At 31.6% G+C, this 13,328-nt stretch overlaps 1 long non-coding RNA gene across 1 annotated transcript; it reads right to left on the reverse strand.

Annotated features, from left to right (window-relative positions):
- Window positions 1-10,664: 10,664 nt before the first annotated feature.
- Window positions 10,665-11,370, reverse strand: LOC139902779 (uncharacterized). The gene is made up of 3 exons (XR_011777678.1): window positions 11,261-11,370; window positions 10,872-10,944; window positions 10,665-10,800 (listed from the first exon to the last, which is right to left on the reverse strand). It is a non-coding gene; the product is annotated as an uncharacterized lncRNA (long non-coding RNA).
- Between the last annotated feature and the right edge of the window lie 1,958 nt (window positions 11,371-13,328).

A 13,328-nucleotide genomic window follows, 5' to 3' on the forward strand; every position in this document is an offset into this window, starting at 1 on the left:
TGACGAATTTTAGGTGATTTTGAAGAACTCCATCATCATTCTAACAACTCAATTATTTCAGCAAAAAGGATCAATCCATCTACCATTCAAGATTACTATTCATGCTAGGTTTATTCTTTTGTTGAAAATAATGAATTCATCTATTTGTTTATTTGTGATTTTGTGCTTAGCCATGATTGGTGGCTAAGTTTCTAATGTTCCTCTAGATTGATAACCGAGGTTTTCGGTTGATATATTTATGATTAATGAATTTATGCATGTTTATTTCAATAGTTTGAATAAAAAGATAGAATCTTGTTAATGTTTAATCTTATGAGTTTGATTGTAGTGTGTTTGTTTGATAAAGAGAACTCTTGTAAATTTAATAAACTAGTTTACAATTGATTTGTCTTAATTGATTGTGTACTAAACCGGACCAAGGGGTAGATTAAGTTCAAACGGTTAGACTCTACATGATTGAATTGTGTAGAGCGAACGCAAAGGCAATTGTTATTTAAGTCTTCGATTTAGCTAATTAACTAGTCACGAATAAAAAGGTCTAAGTGAAAGGGAACCCTCCACTTAGTAATTTTAGTTTGAGTACTTGCTAAAGAGAACTCTTGGCGAGTCGATCGGGTAATTTGCATGCGTAAGTCATTTAATTGGGCTAAATTTCAAGAACATCCATAATCGAGGGTAAAAGGTCTAGAGGAGCATTCTTGTTCTATTTGGTATCAAATCTATCTTATTGCTTTATTTTTTCATTTATTTTCTATAAACTTTAAAACCAAAAATATTGTCATTTACTTTAAACCTACCTTTGATTCGGCTAATCGTTAAATAGCCAAAAACAAAACAATTCCGTACTTTCTTTATTCTTAGTTTGTTATTAGTTTAATATTATTTAGTTGACAATTTGTATTTGCACTATATAACTGTCCTGAGGACGAATTTGGATTTAACGAATTGATACTACTATTCCATTAGGTACACTTGCCTAGTTGTGTAATAGTCATTTTAACCAGTACTTTTATACATAAATTATGTACTAGATTTTACACATCAGTAGTACACCGTAAATAGCTATGGTATGCTCAGAAAATGCTCTTAACTAAAAAAGTCACTAAGCCTTTCAACTATACCTATTATTTAGATTCTTTTTCCTTAAAGTAAATTTTTCAAAACTTTTTACTAAAGGATACTTTCTAGGGAAACTACTTTCAAAAATCAAGCATTTTGGTTCTAAAATTAAGACAAATGAGGGCAGAAATATTTTTAAGGATTAACCGAATCTCTAAAAGAGCAATGCATGGCTAGGCATTTTCAAACCAATATAATTGTTATGAGGCACCCCAAAATAAAGGCCCAATTAGCATTCATTTTTAATGCTTCACTATCTTTTTAGTTGAGAGTGTCAATGTTAGCATTTAGAGTTAGAAGTTGATCTTGACATACATTTCGAGACCAATGGCTAGTAAGCGCCATACGTGGTATAGGTACGATACTCCTTCTGAAATCATTCTGAATAGAGATGACAAAAACCTCCATTTTTGTTTCCACTCCAAGCATTTAAACCGACCAACTCACACTAAAGAGTTGATGAATCATAAATTCACTACCCCAAATTCACTATCAAATACGTTGCCCATTCACTTTAATTCCTCTCTCATTTCCTAAACCTAGAAATTCAAGGAGATAGATTGACCAAGTTTACTTTAAAACACTTGTCAAAAAAGCGAAGAAATTTCTTGACAAAAACTCTTCGCTAAAATCGGCGCCCTCTAAAAGAACTTTTCAACAAAAATAGAGCATCATCTTTCCTAGAATAAGGATATCCTCAAGAAACTGGAATTTATTGAATCTCTTAAAATTTTAAAGATTCGAAAAATCACCCATTTCGTCTTCACTTTTCTCCACCAACCAATCTTTAAGCCCGCTCTTCCTCTTGAATGAATGATTAGGGAGAATTAGTGTCGTTGTTATTCAACTGGTGGAGAATTGATTCTTGTTCAAGTCTATGAAAACATTTGCTACATGACTGGCTATGAGCGAATTCATTTCATAAAATGATAGGGAACCTCAAACACTTAAGTGATTTGAGTGATCTGTTGTGAGGAAGTCAAAGCCATGTAACATCTCCTCATGCTTGCAGAGATAGTCTCTACCCTTTTAGAAAACAACTTGTCTGATTTTGGTCTTATAATAAAGTTCAAGCTACTTGACCTATAGAAAGGAAACCTCAGAAGTACCCTCGAACTAAAAATAAATGAGATTTTTTTTTAAGGACAAGCACAGTTTAAGTGTGAGATATTTGATATCGACTAATAAGTCACTTTTCTAACCCCTATTAGCCCCATTTATGATAAAGTAATTGATTTTATCATCTAAATAAGCATTTATTTGCTTCATTTGATAGATTATGTCATTACGAAGGCTATGTTTCAAGAATCACTAAAAACGGAAGATAAACAAGGAAAGACCAGCAAAACTGGCTTAGACGATTCACTTACGTTTATATTATTTATTTTATAATTTTTTAAAAATTTTATATACTTGATCTTATAGTGTAGGATATTTGATTACGAATGCGTGGGTGCAAGAATCACTTAAAACGGACGAGAAACGAAGAAGTTAGAGCGAAAACGGTGAAAACAAAGTTACGATCTCGTGTACTCGGCTCGCTCGCTCGGCTCACTCATATATCCGGCTTGGTTACTTGGATCATTTACCTGGGGTGTCAAATTTACCCAGCTCGCTACCCAGCATACCACTATAAATTTTCTCTCGGCATACCACTCGAAATACTCGCCCGGCTTATCTACCCGGGTGAAACTCACCACGGCTCAGTTACCCGAGGAAAGCTCGCTCGCCCGGTTCGTTTACCCAGCTTACCATGCTGATTTTTTCCTATATAAAGGTAATTTTCTCCTCATTCAACGATACCATCACTTTCAATCATCTGCAAACTTCTACACCAGATACATACATTTGCACACTCTCTCTATAGTCTTTCTATAGTTTCTTTCTCTACTTTCTCTCTCTCGATTAGAGAGAGGAAAGTGTGAGATTTATGTAATAGTTAGGAGTAGAAACTAGCTTTGCAATGTAACGCTTTGGATATATTAAGAAATACAAGTATTATTCGGCATGCAATCTTTATCGGTAATAGCTATCATTTCTTATATAAATTTATCATAATGTTTTTGTTTGATGTTTGTGATTTATTAATGTTCGAGATTCTTATTGCCATGATGTATGAGTAATTATGTTTACCATGATTTAATAATGTTAGTTATGGATGATTATCGTTTCGTAATTGCTATCTGTCCATGACTTTAAACCTCATTAACACTATCATCCTTCCACCAATAAATGTGATTAAAACCTTTTTATAAAGTCGACAATTATAAGGGTAATTAATTATCTATCTTTATATATTAGTCAATGTATGAACCCATCAGAAATACTATAAACTACATGGGGAATCACCGTTGGACCAGATCAAGACGTTGGTCAAGAGTATAAGACTCAAGGATATATTGTTACAACAATAGCGTATAGTGTTGATGTACTATAGGACCACTTGAGCATGATCGAGGTTAGAAGCTATGTAACCACTATAAGTGTAGTAAATTATGGAAATTCTATATGAGAAGTACATTCTAGGAAATACTGCGAGTGAAATAAATGGTGGATAATTAAGTGATTAATTGGTAGATTTAATTAAAGACTGGTTTGAATCATAAATGGGAATTTAACGCACTACAGTACAAACTTAGTTTATGAATCCTTAAGGATGAAGGAGAACCATCAGAGGTTCTAATTTGTCTATAGACCTTAGATTTCACGAAACCATTGACAGGAAGTAATTCAAAACATAATCATAACCAATCCCATGGGTGATACACTATGGTGTTAAGAAATGTTGGATATAATATGTATATGATTATGCTACTTTATTCGTGTGCCCAAGGTATGCATTGCATCCAAGATGTGTTGTTCCTTGAGCGGTCGAATTGGAAACGGACCTTATTCATTTAATTATTGATTAATATGGATGTTTGTACACAATCTAGTATCCAAGACAAGTGGCCAGGTACACCTTTAGTGGAGAGGCAGGATCTTTTTAGTCTCAGTAAATTGGCGACTGTTCAGAAAATCCAACAACCTAGTCCAACCGGTTTATTCTTGACACTATTTTATCCGAAATATCAATTTGTGTAAAGGTTATATTAACCCAAAAACCCCGATTTGACAAATTAAAGTCAATAATCAGGTTTGACCAACAATAAATCCTTTTAGACACTTATTCATCTACACATCTAATCAATTGAAAAAGAGTATCGATTGCTGATTACATGATGAGAATTCAATACCCAACCCAAACCCCACATTCAAGGGTTACACATTCAATTTTTAGACCAACTTAACTATAATTCAATGAGTAAAGTGGTTTATTATCAGTATCAAACTCAAACCCTAAAATAATTTCATGAATTAAACATAAAACTCGAATTAGGGTTTACCTCAAGAATTAAAATCGGTCTTAGCAGCTAGAACAACAAACAAGCACTACGATAAAAGTCGACTTATAGGACCTTCTTTCAGGTACCTCGTAAAATATGGTCCTAAATGCTACTTCCATAGGACCAGACAACATTTAGGGTTCTATTATGACATACGCTTTTAGAGTATGGTCTCAATATGATGTACGCTTTTAGAGTAGGGTCATACTATGAGATACGCTTTTAGAGTAGGTCCCATAATCATATATTTGCATAGGACACTTAAAAAGTAGATCCTAATAGAGGATATTATAAGACATTTATTTGTTAGAGTCTCATTATGTGTTTATGTAATAGGACACTCAATATGAATGTCATATTAAATATACCTTTAGAGGCCAATTATTTTCGAGAGTCTTATTAAACTGTAACACGTTATGACTTTTGGTACTTATGTCCTATAAATTTATGTTATTAGGACACATTATATAACGGTCATATGAAATGTACCTTTGTAGGACGTTTATTTTTGTAATCGTGTGATAGAAGAACATAATAGGACTTAATATGACTGATTGATTTTTGTGTGTCCTAATTGTCATATGATTTCGTAGGACACTTTAATTGTGAACCATAACATAGTACTTTATAAGACTTTTAATGGCATAGTGTCGTATTATTTGTTAATTTAATAGAACACTTTATATAAAAGTCATATGAAATAAACTCTCATAGGACATTTATTTGTCATAGTCGTATTATAACATAAGCTAACAGGACATGTGATATTTATGTTGTATCACATTAAAAGTTTAGGATACTTTAATTATTTAGTATTACGGAGGAGTTTTTGGGGTCCTAATTATCATATGATTTCATAGGACACTTTAATTGTGAATCATCAAATGGAACTTTGTAAGACATATAACGATTTAGTGCCGCATTATGTGTTAATTTAATAGGACACTTTATAAAAAAAGTCATATGAAATAAACTATCATAAGACATTTATTCTTCATAGTCGGATTATATCATAAGCTAATAGGACATGTGAAATATATGTCGTATCATTAAGAATTTTTAGGACACTTTGATTCTTTAATGTGACGGATGAGTTGTTGTGGTGCTAAATATCATATTATTTCATAGGACACTTTAATTGTGAATCATAAAATGGAACTTTATAGGACATTTCACGGTTAGTGTCGCATTATGTGTTTATTTAATAGGACACTTTTTAAAATAGTCATATAAAATAAAATATCATAGGACATTTAATTGTCATAGTCGTATTATATCATCAGCTAATAGGACATTTGATATTTATGTCGTACCATTTTAAATTTTTAGGACACTTTGATTCTTTAATGTGACGGATGAGTTGTTGGGGTCCTAATTATCATATGATTTCATAGGACACTTTAATTATGAATCATAACATGAAACGTTTTAAGACATTTTGTAGCGACCCGAAAAAATCGTTATTGACGGCGCCGTCTACTTAGGTCCCGTTATGTGGTCATAAGTCCTTAAAACAATGTTTGACCAAAATATGTCGCATTCATTTCAAATGTAAGGATGTTTCAAAGTTTACAAAGTAGTTCAACGACTAAATAAGTTACAACATTTTAAGTACAAATGAAACCTATGCGACACAATCTAAATAAAGTCAAAAGACGCTCCACGTATGCATGTATACTCGACATCCAAGCAAGTATCAAAATAGAGTGCGAAAGCATGTATCACTTAGCGTTCAAGGACCTGAGAAAATATATAGAAAACTGTCAACGAAAAACGTTGGTGAAATCATAGGTGTATTAGTAAACGTTGTTTTTGAACCACAATATTTAATATTTCCATAAAGTTGATTATCCAAATCGTTTGCATTCCAAAAATTGTTGTACGTTCGCGAGCACCCAATTATTAAGACTTAACTGTTTTGTACCCTGTTACGTAGTGTTAGAACATACACTATACTCGAAAATATATTTCATCCGCTAACGGTAGCGAACTGTCCGAATGAGGGCGCGTCAAGCCCGCATGGATCCACACAACATAAGTTCCCGTTTACACCCTACAAGTGTGACAATGATAATTGAATTGAGGCTTTTTGTTCTAACTCGCTGTGGAATGTTTATTTTCGTACTTGTGTTCAAAGCATAAAAGTATGATACGTATATGTTTCTCATCCCATGATTTAAAAGTATAAAAGTTGTTGAAAAGATGGGACTATGATCTCACCTTGAGTGCAAGAGTAAAAAAGGTACTTCACAAAGTAACGTGTGCAAGATCGAATGCTAGTCTTGACCAAAACAAGTAGGTCGTATCAATAAAGGTAAACACGGTTGGTCAAAGTTGTTCAATTAGTCATATGGCTCGTTACGACTCGATTATATAGCATGTGAATCAAGTTGTCAAGTTTCATGCAAGAATATAGTATAAAAGAAGATTAGAACGGTTAAACAAGGTATTGGTTAAGTTTGAATAAAAGACAACTTTGGTCAAGTCAAAGTCAATGAAAAAGTCAACACGTTCAGGTCGGGTCTCGAACTATTTTTCTAAGCTAATTATTCATATATAAGCATGTTAGAACAAGTTACATGGTAATCGGAGGTGCGTAGCGTAGTTAGAATTTTTCGTGTAATTGTAAAGTTGATCAGTCCCTAACCATCCCTAATGCCGCGCCGCGCAACAAGGGGGCCGCGCCGCGCCACTACACTGGATCTGATTCCTGGTCTGCTTAAATTGTTCAAGTCTCGAACCAAACTTCAAACAAACCTAACTAATGAACCGTAAACACTTAAAACGCATACCATACATCGTTGGAAAGGTAATTTAACGAGGAATACAACAAACACATTTCATTTACCAAAAACATCATTTACGAAAATAAAATCCAAGTTGAATGCTCATTTAATGTTCATCATAAATGCTTCAAGTTTATAAATGCACATTGATGATTCGGAAATTAAATGCACACATATAATATGCCGTTTCATAGGTTATTATGCATACAATACAACTAAACACTTACAAACAACATTGCAAAGCATTCAATGCATCAAAAGTTCATTTTACTTCTATCAAACCCTAACTCAAAATCATAAATTTAACAATTATGTTTATGAAGTTTTTCCATGTCAACATACATACCAAATTGAAGCTAGTGATGCTAGTAACACATTTAATACATGCACTTTTAACATCTAACAACATTTAAGCAACCAAATCTCAAGATCAAACACACCCATTTTCAAGTTCATGCTAGTTACTCAAAATAACAAGATCGAGCATACAATTTATATATTCATGTTAGACTTGAGGCATAGACACTAATTAACACTTTTATAAGTCAAACACATCAAGAACAAGGAATCTAGTGTTTTTAGAAAGTTACCCAAAAGAGATGAAATCGGTATAGAATTGATGAGAAAGATGCAAGGATTCTAAATAGGTAATTTGTTTTGAAGAACACTTGCTAGATAGAAAATAGATGATGAATCTTTGTTGAGTGAGTTGAGAGAAAAATGGAAGTATCAAAGATGAAAAAGGGAGGTGAATGAATGAGTGGAGGAGAAGGGTTTGACTAGTTGACCTAGTCAAACTTTTGGCCTCTTGGCAAGTTTAATCCCTCAAGTTTAAAAGCGGGTGCGTGAATTAACCAAACGAATTACCTTAAATACGTAGAGTAAACGAGAGATGTTATAATTAAATAACGGACTTTAAAATAATTAAACGAAAAGTAAACGGAAAAAGACGGGATGTTACACATTTAACGGTTTAGTGTCGCATTATGTGTTCATTTAATAGGACACTTTATAAAAAAGTCGTATAAAATAAACTACCATAGGACATTTATTTGTCATAGTCGTATTATATCATAAGCTAATAGGACATGTGATATTTATGTCATATCATTGTAAATATTACAGTATACTTGGATTGTTTAATGTGACGGATGAGTTGTTGGGGTCCTAATTGTCATATCATTTCATAGAACACTTTAATTATGAATCATAAAATGGAACATTATAAGACATTTTACGGTTTAGTATCGCGTTATGTGTTTATTGAATATGACACTTTATAAAAAAGTCATAAGAAATAAATTATCATAGGACATTTATTTGTCATAGTCGTATTAGATCATAAGCTAATAGGACATGTGATATTTATGTCGTATCATTGTCAATTTTTAAGACACTTTGATTCTTTAATGTGACGGATGAGTTGTTGGTGTCCTAATTGTCATATCATTTCATAGGACACTTTAATTGTGAATCATAAAATGGAACTTTATAAGACATTTTATAGTTTAGTGTCGCGTTATGTGTTTATTGAATATGACACTTTATAAAAATGTCATAAGAAATAAATTATCATAGGACATTTATTTGTCATAGTCGTACTGTATCATAAGCTAATAGGACATGTAATATTTATGTCGTATCATTGTAAATTTTTCAGGACACTTTGATTGTTTAATGTGATGGATGAGTTGTTGAGGTCCTAATTTTCATACCATTTCATAGGATACTTTAATTGTGAATCATAAAATGGAACATTATAAGACATTTTACGGTTTAGTATCGCGTTATGTGTTTATTGAATGTGACACTTTATAAAAAAGTCATAAGAAATAAATAATCATAGGACATTTATTTGTCATAGTCGTATTAGATCATAAGCTAATAGTACATGTGATATTTATGTCGTATCATTGTCAATTTTTAAGACACTTTGATTCTTTAATGTGACGGATGAGTTGTTGGGGTCCTAATTGTCATATTATTTCATAGGACACTTTAATTATGAATCATAAAATGGAACTTTATAAGACATTTTACGGTTTAGTGTCGCGTTATGTGTTTATTGAATATGACACTTTATAAAAAAGTCATAAGAAATAAATTATCATTGGACATTTATTTGTCATAGTCGTATTAGATCATAAGCTAATAGGACATGTGATATTTATGTTTTATCATTGTCAATTTTTAAGACACTTTGATTCTTTAATGTGACAGATGAGTTGTTGAGGTCCTAAGTATCATATGATTTCATAGGACACTTTAATTGTGAATAATAAAAGGAAACTTTATAAAAGATTTAACCGTTTGATGTCGCATTATTTGTTAATTAAATATGACACCTTATATAAAAATTATATAAAATATACTATCACATGACATTCATTTGTCCTAGTCGTATTAGATCGAAACATAATAAGACACATTATATTTAGATCATATTAATCTAAGTTTTTAGGAGACATTTATTGTTTAATTAGACAAATTAGTTTTTTTATGTCTTAATTATTATAAAAATGACTTATAAGTATTGAATTTGTTGATCTTATGAACATTGCTAGAATAATATTATTTTGTATTTGTAACTTTCCTTATCGGTGTCGTACTTAAAGAGATGACACACGAATCAATATATGTTATCAACTAGATTAAATGACGATTAACAAATCAGGATCAAGATGGAATCCATATAGAAATTCTGAATCAAACTGTATCGGAAAAACAAAAATTAGAAAAAGAAGTAATTTTAAGAAACAAAGCAGAGTAAGAATAATTAACCTGGTGAAGTGCAATTCGATATAGGGTAATTGCAATTGATATACGAGCAATCGTATATTTCAGAAACCGGAATTATGTTAATCAAATCAAATTTAAAATTATAATTAATCAATATGATCTAATTTTCTCATTTATTAATATAACATCAAAATCAGTAATTAAATTGTACTACATATATATATATATATATATATATATATATATATATATATATATATATATATATATATATATATATATATATATATATATATATATAAGTTACTTTTAGAATAAATCAATAAGCAATAAGATAAGATCTAATTTTGTAATTAAAATTTTGCACAAACGTTACTTTTTTGAAATAACATATAGTTTTAACAAGAAACAATTTAAGGTATGAGATATTTTCACATTAGTCTTCCTACAAGTACACAATCGAGAATATCTATATCTACAATTAAGAAAAGGAGAAACTCGTAGAAATGCAAAATTTGAGTTAAGTCAAATGCAACTGCTTGAAATGAAGCCTAGAGCATATATACATGAAATGTACAATTTATAACAGCTCAACAAATAGACATTATTATATAGCATATAGTTGATAGTTGATAGTTGATGGTTGATGTTTAGAATTTACATTACCACAATTTATGTAGACATTTCATCAATAATACGTCCATTATTACGAGTGTGACTTATTATTTAGATTTCTCATCTTGTTGGATATAACCCGTTGTTTTCGTTGCCTATATCAAAAATCAATTATGATTACTAAGCAAAATATCAAACAGAAAATATCAAATTACCTAACAACTACCTCTTCATGAGCAAGTAGGGCAGATGATATGTACCAATCACATGAGGCTCTTGCATCTTACAACACATGTAATCTGTCAAATAAGAATAATAAGTTATCCACTTGGAAAGCACACCTTGATGCACTATCTTTTTAGATGCAAACAACTAAGTATTATCGAGACCAATCCTGACAATAAAGCTCAATATCTTTACTGACAGCCAATTGTATGGTTAGCAACAACAATAACCATTTTGTAAACATCTTAATGAGCACATGAAACTCTAGCAGTAGTAGAAAGGGAGAAAAACGCAATGGAAATCAAAGATTCGAGAGAACAAAAAAGAAGCAATGTAATTGGTTATATGATAGTATCAAGGAAAAAGAAAGAGAAGAGGTGTGTTAGTTACCTATTAAAACTGGAATTGGTGATGCTTTTCCAGGCACTTGGTTGACTGGTTGGTGCTTTTCCTGGCATTTGATGAATTACTGCTTCGAAGTTGTCCTCCAGTTCAACCTCCTATACAAAAATTATATGCAAGTGCTTAGCCTAATAACTCCTAAATGTATACAACATGAAAACACACTTTTATTTGACTTTTGCAAATTATCCACACAATTTGAGGCTGCAAAAGTCGAAGTACCATAATAGCAACCACCACTTACTATTAAAATTCAAAACCATCAACAACACTAACAAAATACATGGAAAAATCTAATAGCGAATTCATTAAGTTATCAAATCCATATTAGTATCGAAGTTCTATTTTGAAAATAAAGTCACTACATGGTAAGATGGGCAGTAAATGGGTCATTAAGTACCTTAAAAGCTTCTTATGAATATATTATTACTACAACAACAATTTCATGATTGAAAAAGAGGTGCAACTAACACTATAAGCTATGAGTAAGAAATGACTCAAAAAAAAAAAAAAAAAAAATTAACCATATATTACTAAAAAAGACGTGTAGTGACAAATTCGAACACATAAATTATGTACTGAACGTAAGAGATAATAATTTCATTTACAATGCAATAATGAAATCTCCGGATAAAAACATAATAGCATACAATAACAAAACGAAGATAGATTCTTACTGTCTTAATAGCCTATTACCAAACATGCTTTGCCTATTAAGTTCATCAATCTTAAACGAAGTTAACTAAATGACAGAGAGACTAAAAAGCCAGCGATAAGTCATTAAAATATTTAAGAAAAGACTTGTCATCGTAGATTCATATCCATAACTTTGTTGAGACACACATAGATAACAAATGATATCTCATGCTTAGCAATCACAAAATACAAAATATCATTTTGAAAAAATATGTAATTTTGTTTCATACTAGAATTAACCAAAATTGAAGTACATAAAATTGAAAAAAATGTAATTTTATAAAGGAAAACTAAAAGAACCTGTTTTAAAGCCTCACTTAGTCGTTTTGACTCGCCTGTATTGTCATGTCTGACTCGCCTATATGACAGTTAAGTTAGCAAACAGTGGCACTTTAAATCAACATACCTATTCATTATAATTGAATAATTATACAATCAATTCCCTGTATATAAAAAAGAAATATCACATACAAAACATTTTTAAAAAGTACACATTCAAACTTGAATTTTTATTCATGTGTCATTGTATTAACAATAGGAAAAAGGCTAAGAAACCTCTAAACCATCGAAAGACGGTGCCAACGTCACTCCTTAAATGACAGTCGTAAGCGAAAGAAAGACAGTGCAGGTCATTAGAAAAAGTGGATATTTGGGTATAATATGGCATAAAATAATTGACAAAATAAGTATAATTACTTACTCCATGAATGATGGTACCTTTTTAGAGGATGGTAATGAGTTCCATGTAAACTTTGTTGGCCCATATTAGATGTCTGAGCAGGACTACTTTGAGGTCCAAGCTCCTTAACTTTATACAATCAAGTCGTTAAAATGAATGTGCTTTACCATCAAGTATTACTCCGCGAGCGAAGTATCCTTCAGCAAACCACCACCAGATGTTACTCACTTTGGATGGGTGGGGGGCTGGGGGCAACTGGAGGAAGACAACCCGGGGCAAGCAAAGGGCAGAGCATCGAGTGACTTTGTTCTTTGCTCTTCGATAGCCCGTCACACAAAATCTCGACAAGCATCTGTTGATTTAATCCCATCGATATTGAGATTTGAAAATCCGATTTTGATTTAATCAGCGCTAAAAATCTGATTGCTTTTGTGATTTGAGAAAAACTGTATGTTGTTCTAAATTTTGATTTTGATAACTGCCCCTCAAGGGTGAATCTTAAAGGGTGATTAAAAATAATGGAAATAAACCTGTTTAACTATACTAAATTCATCCTCCCTAATCGGTGCACACAATAAACAATAATCATCGTAATATTGTGTCTTATGTTTTCATCAGATCAAATTTTGAATTCAGTTATCTAATTGGTACATGTAGAACGATGTCGACGTCGGTATCGAT

This window comes from Rutidosis leptorrhynchoides, chromosome 3 (assembly GCF_046630445.1).
Source record: "Rutidosis leptorrhynchoides isolate AG116_Rl617_1_P2 chromosome 3, CSIRO_AGI_Rlap_v1, whole genome shotgun sequence".
NCBI classification, from domain to species: domain Eukaryota; kingdom Viridiplantae; phylum Streptophyta; class Magnoliopsida; order Asterales; family Asteraceae; genus Rutidosis; species Rutidosis leptorrhynchoides.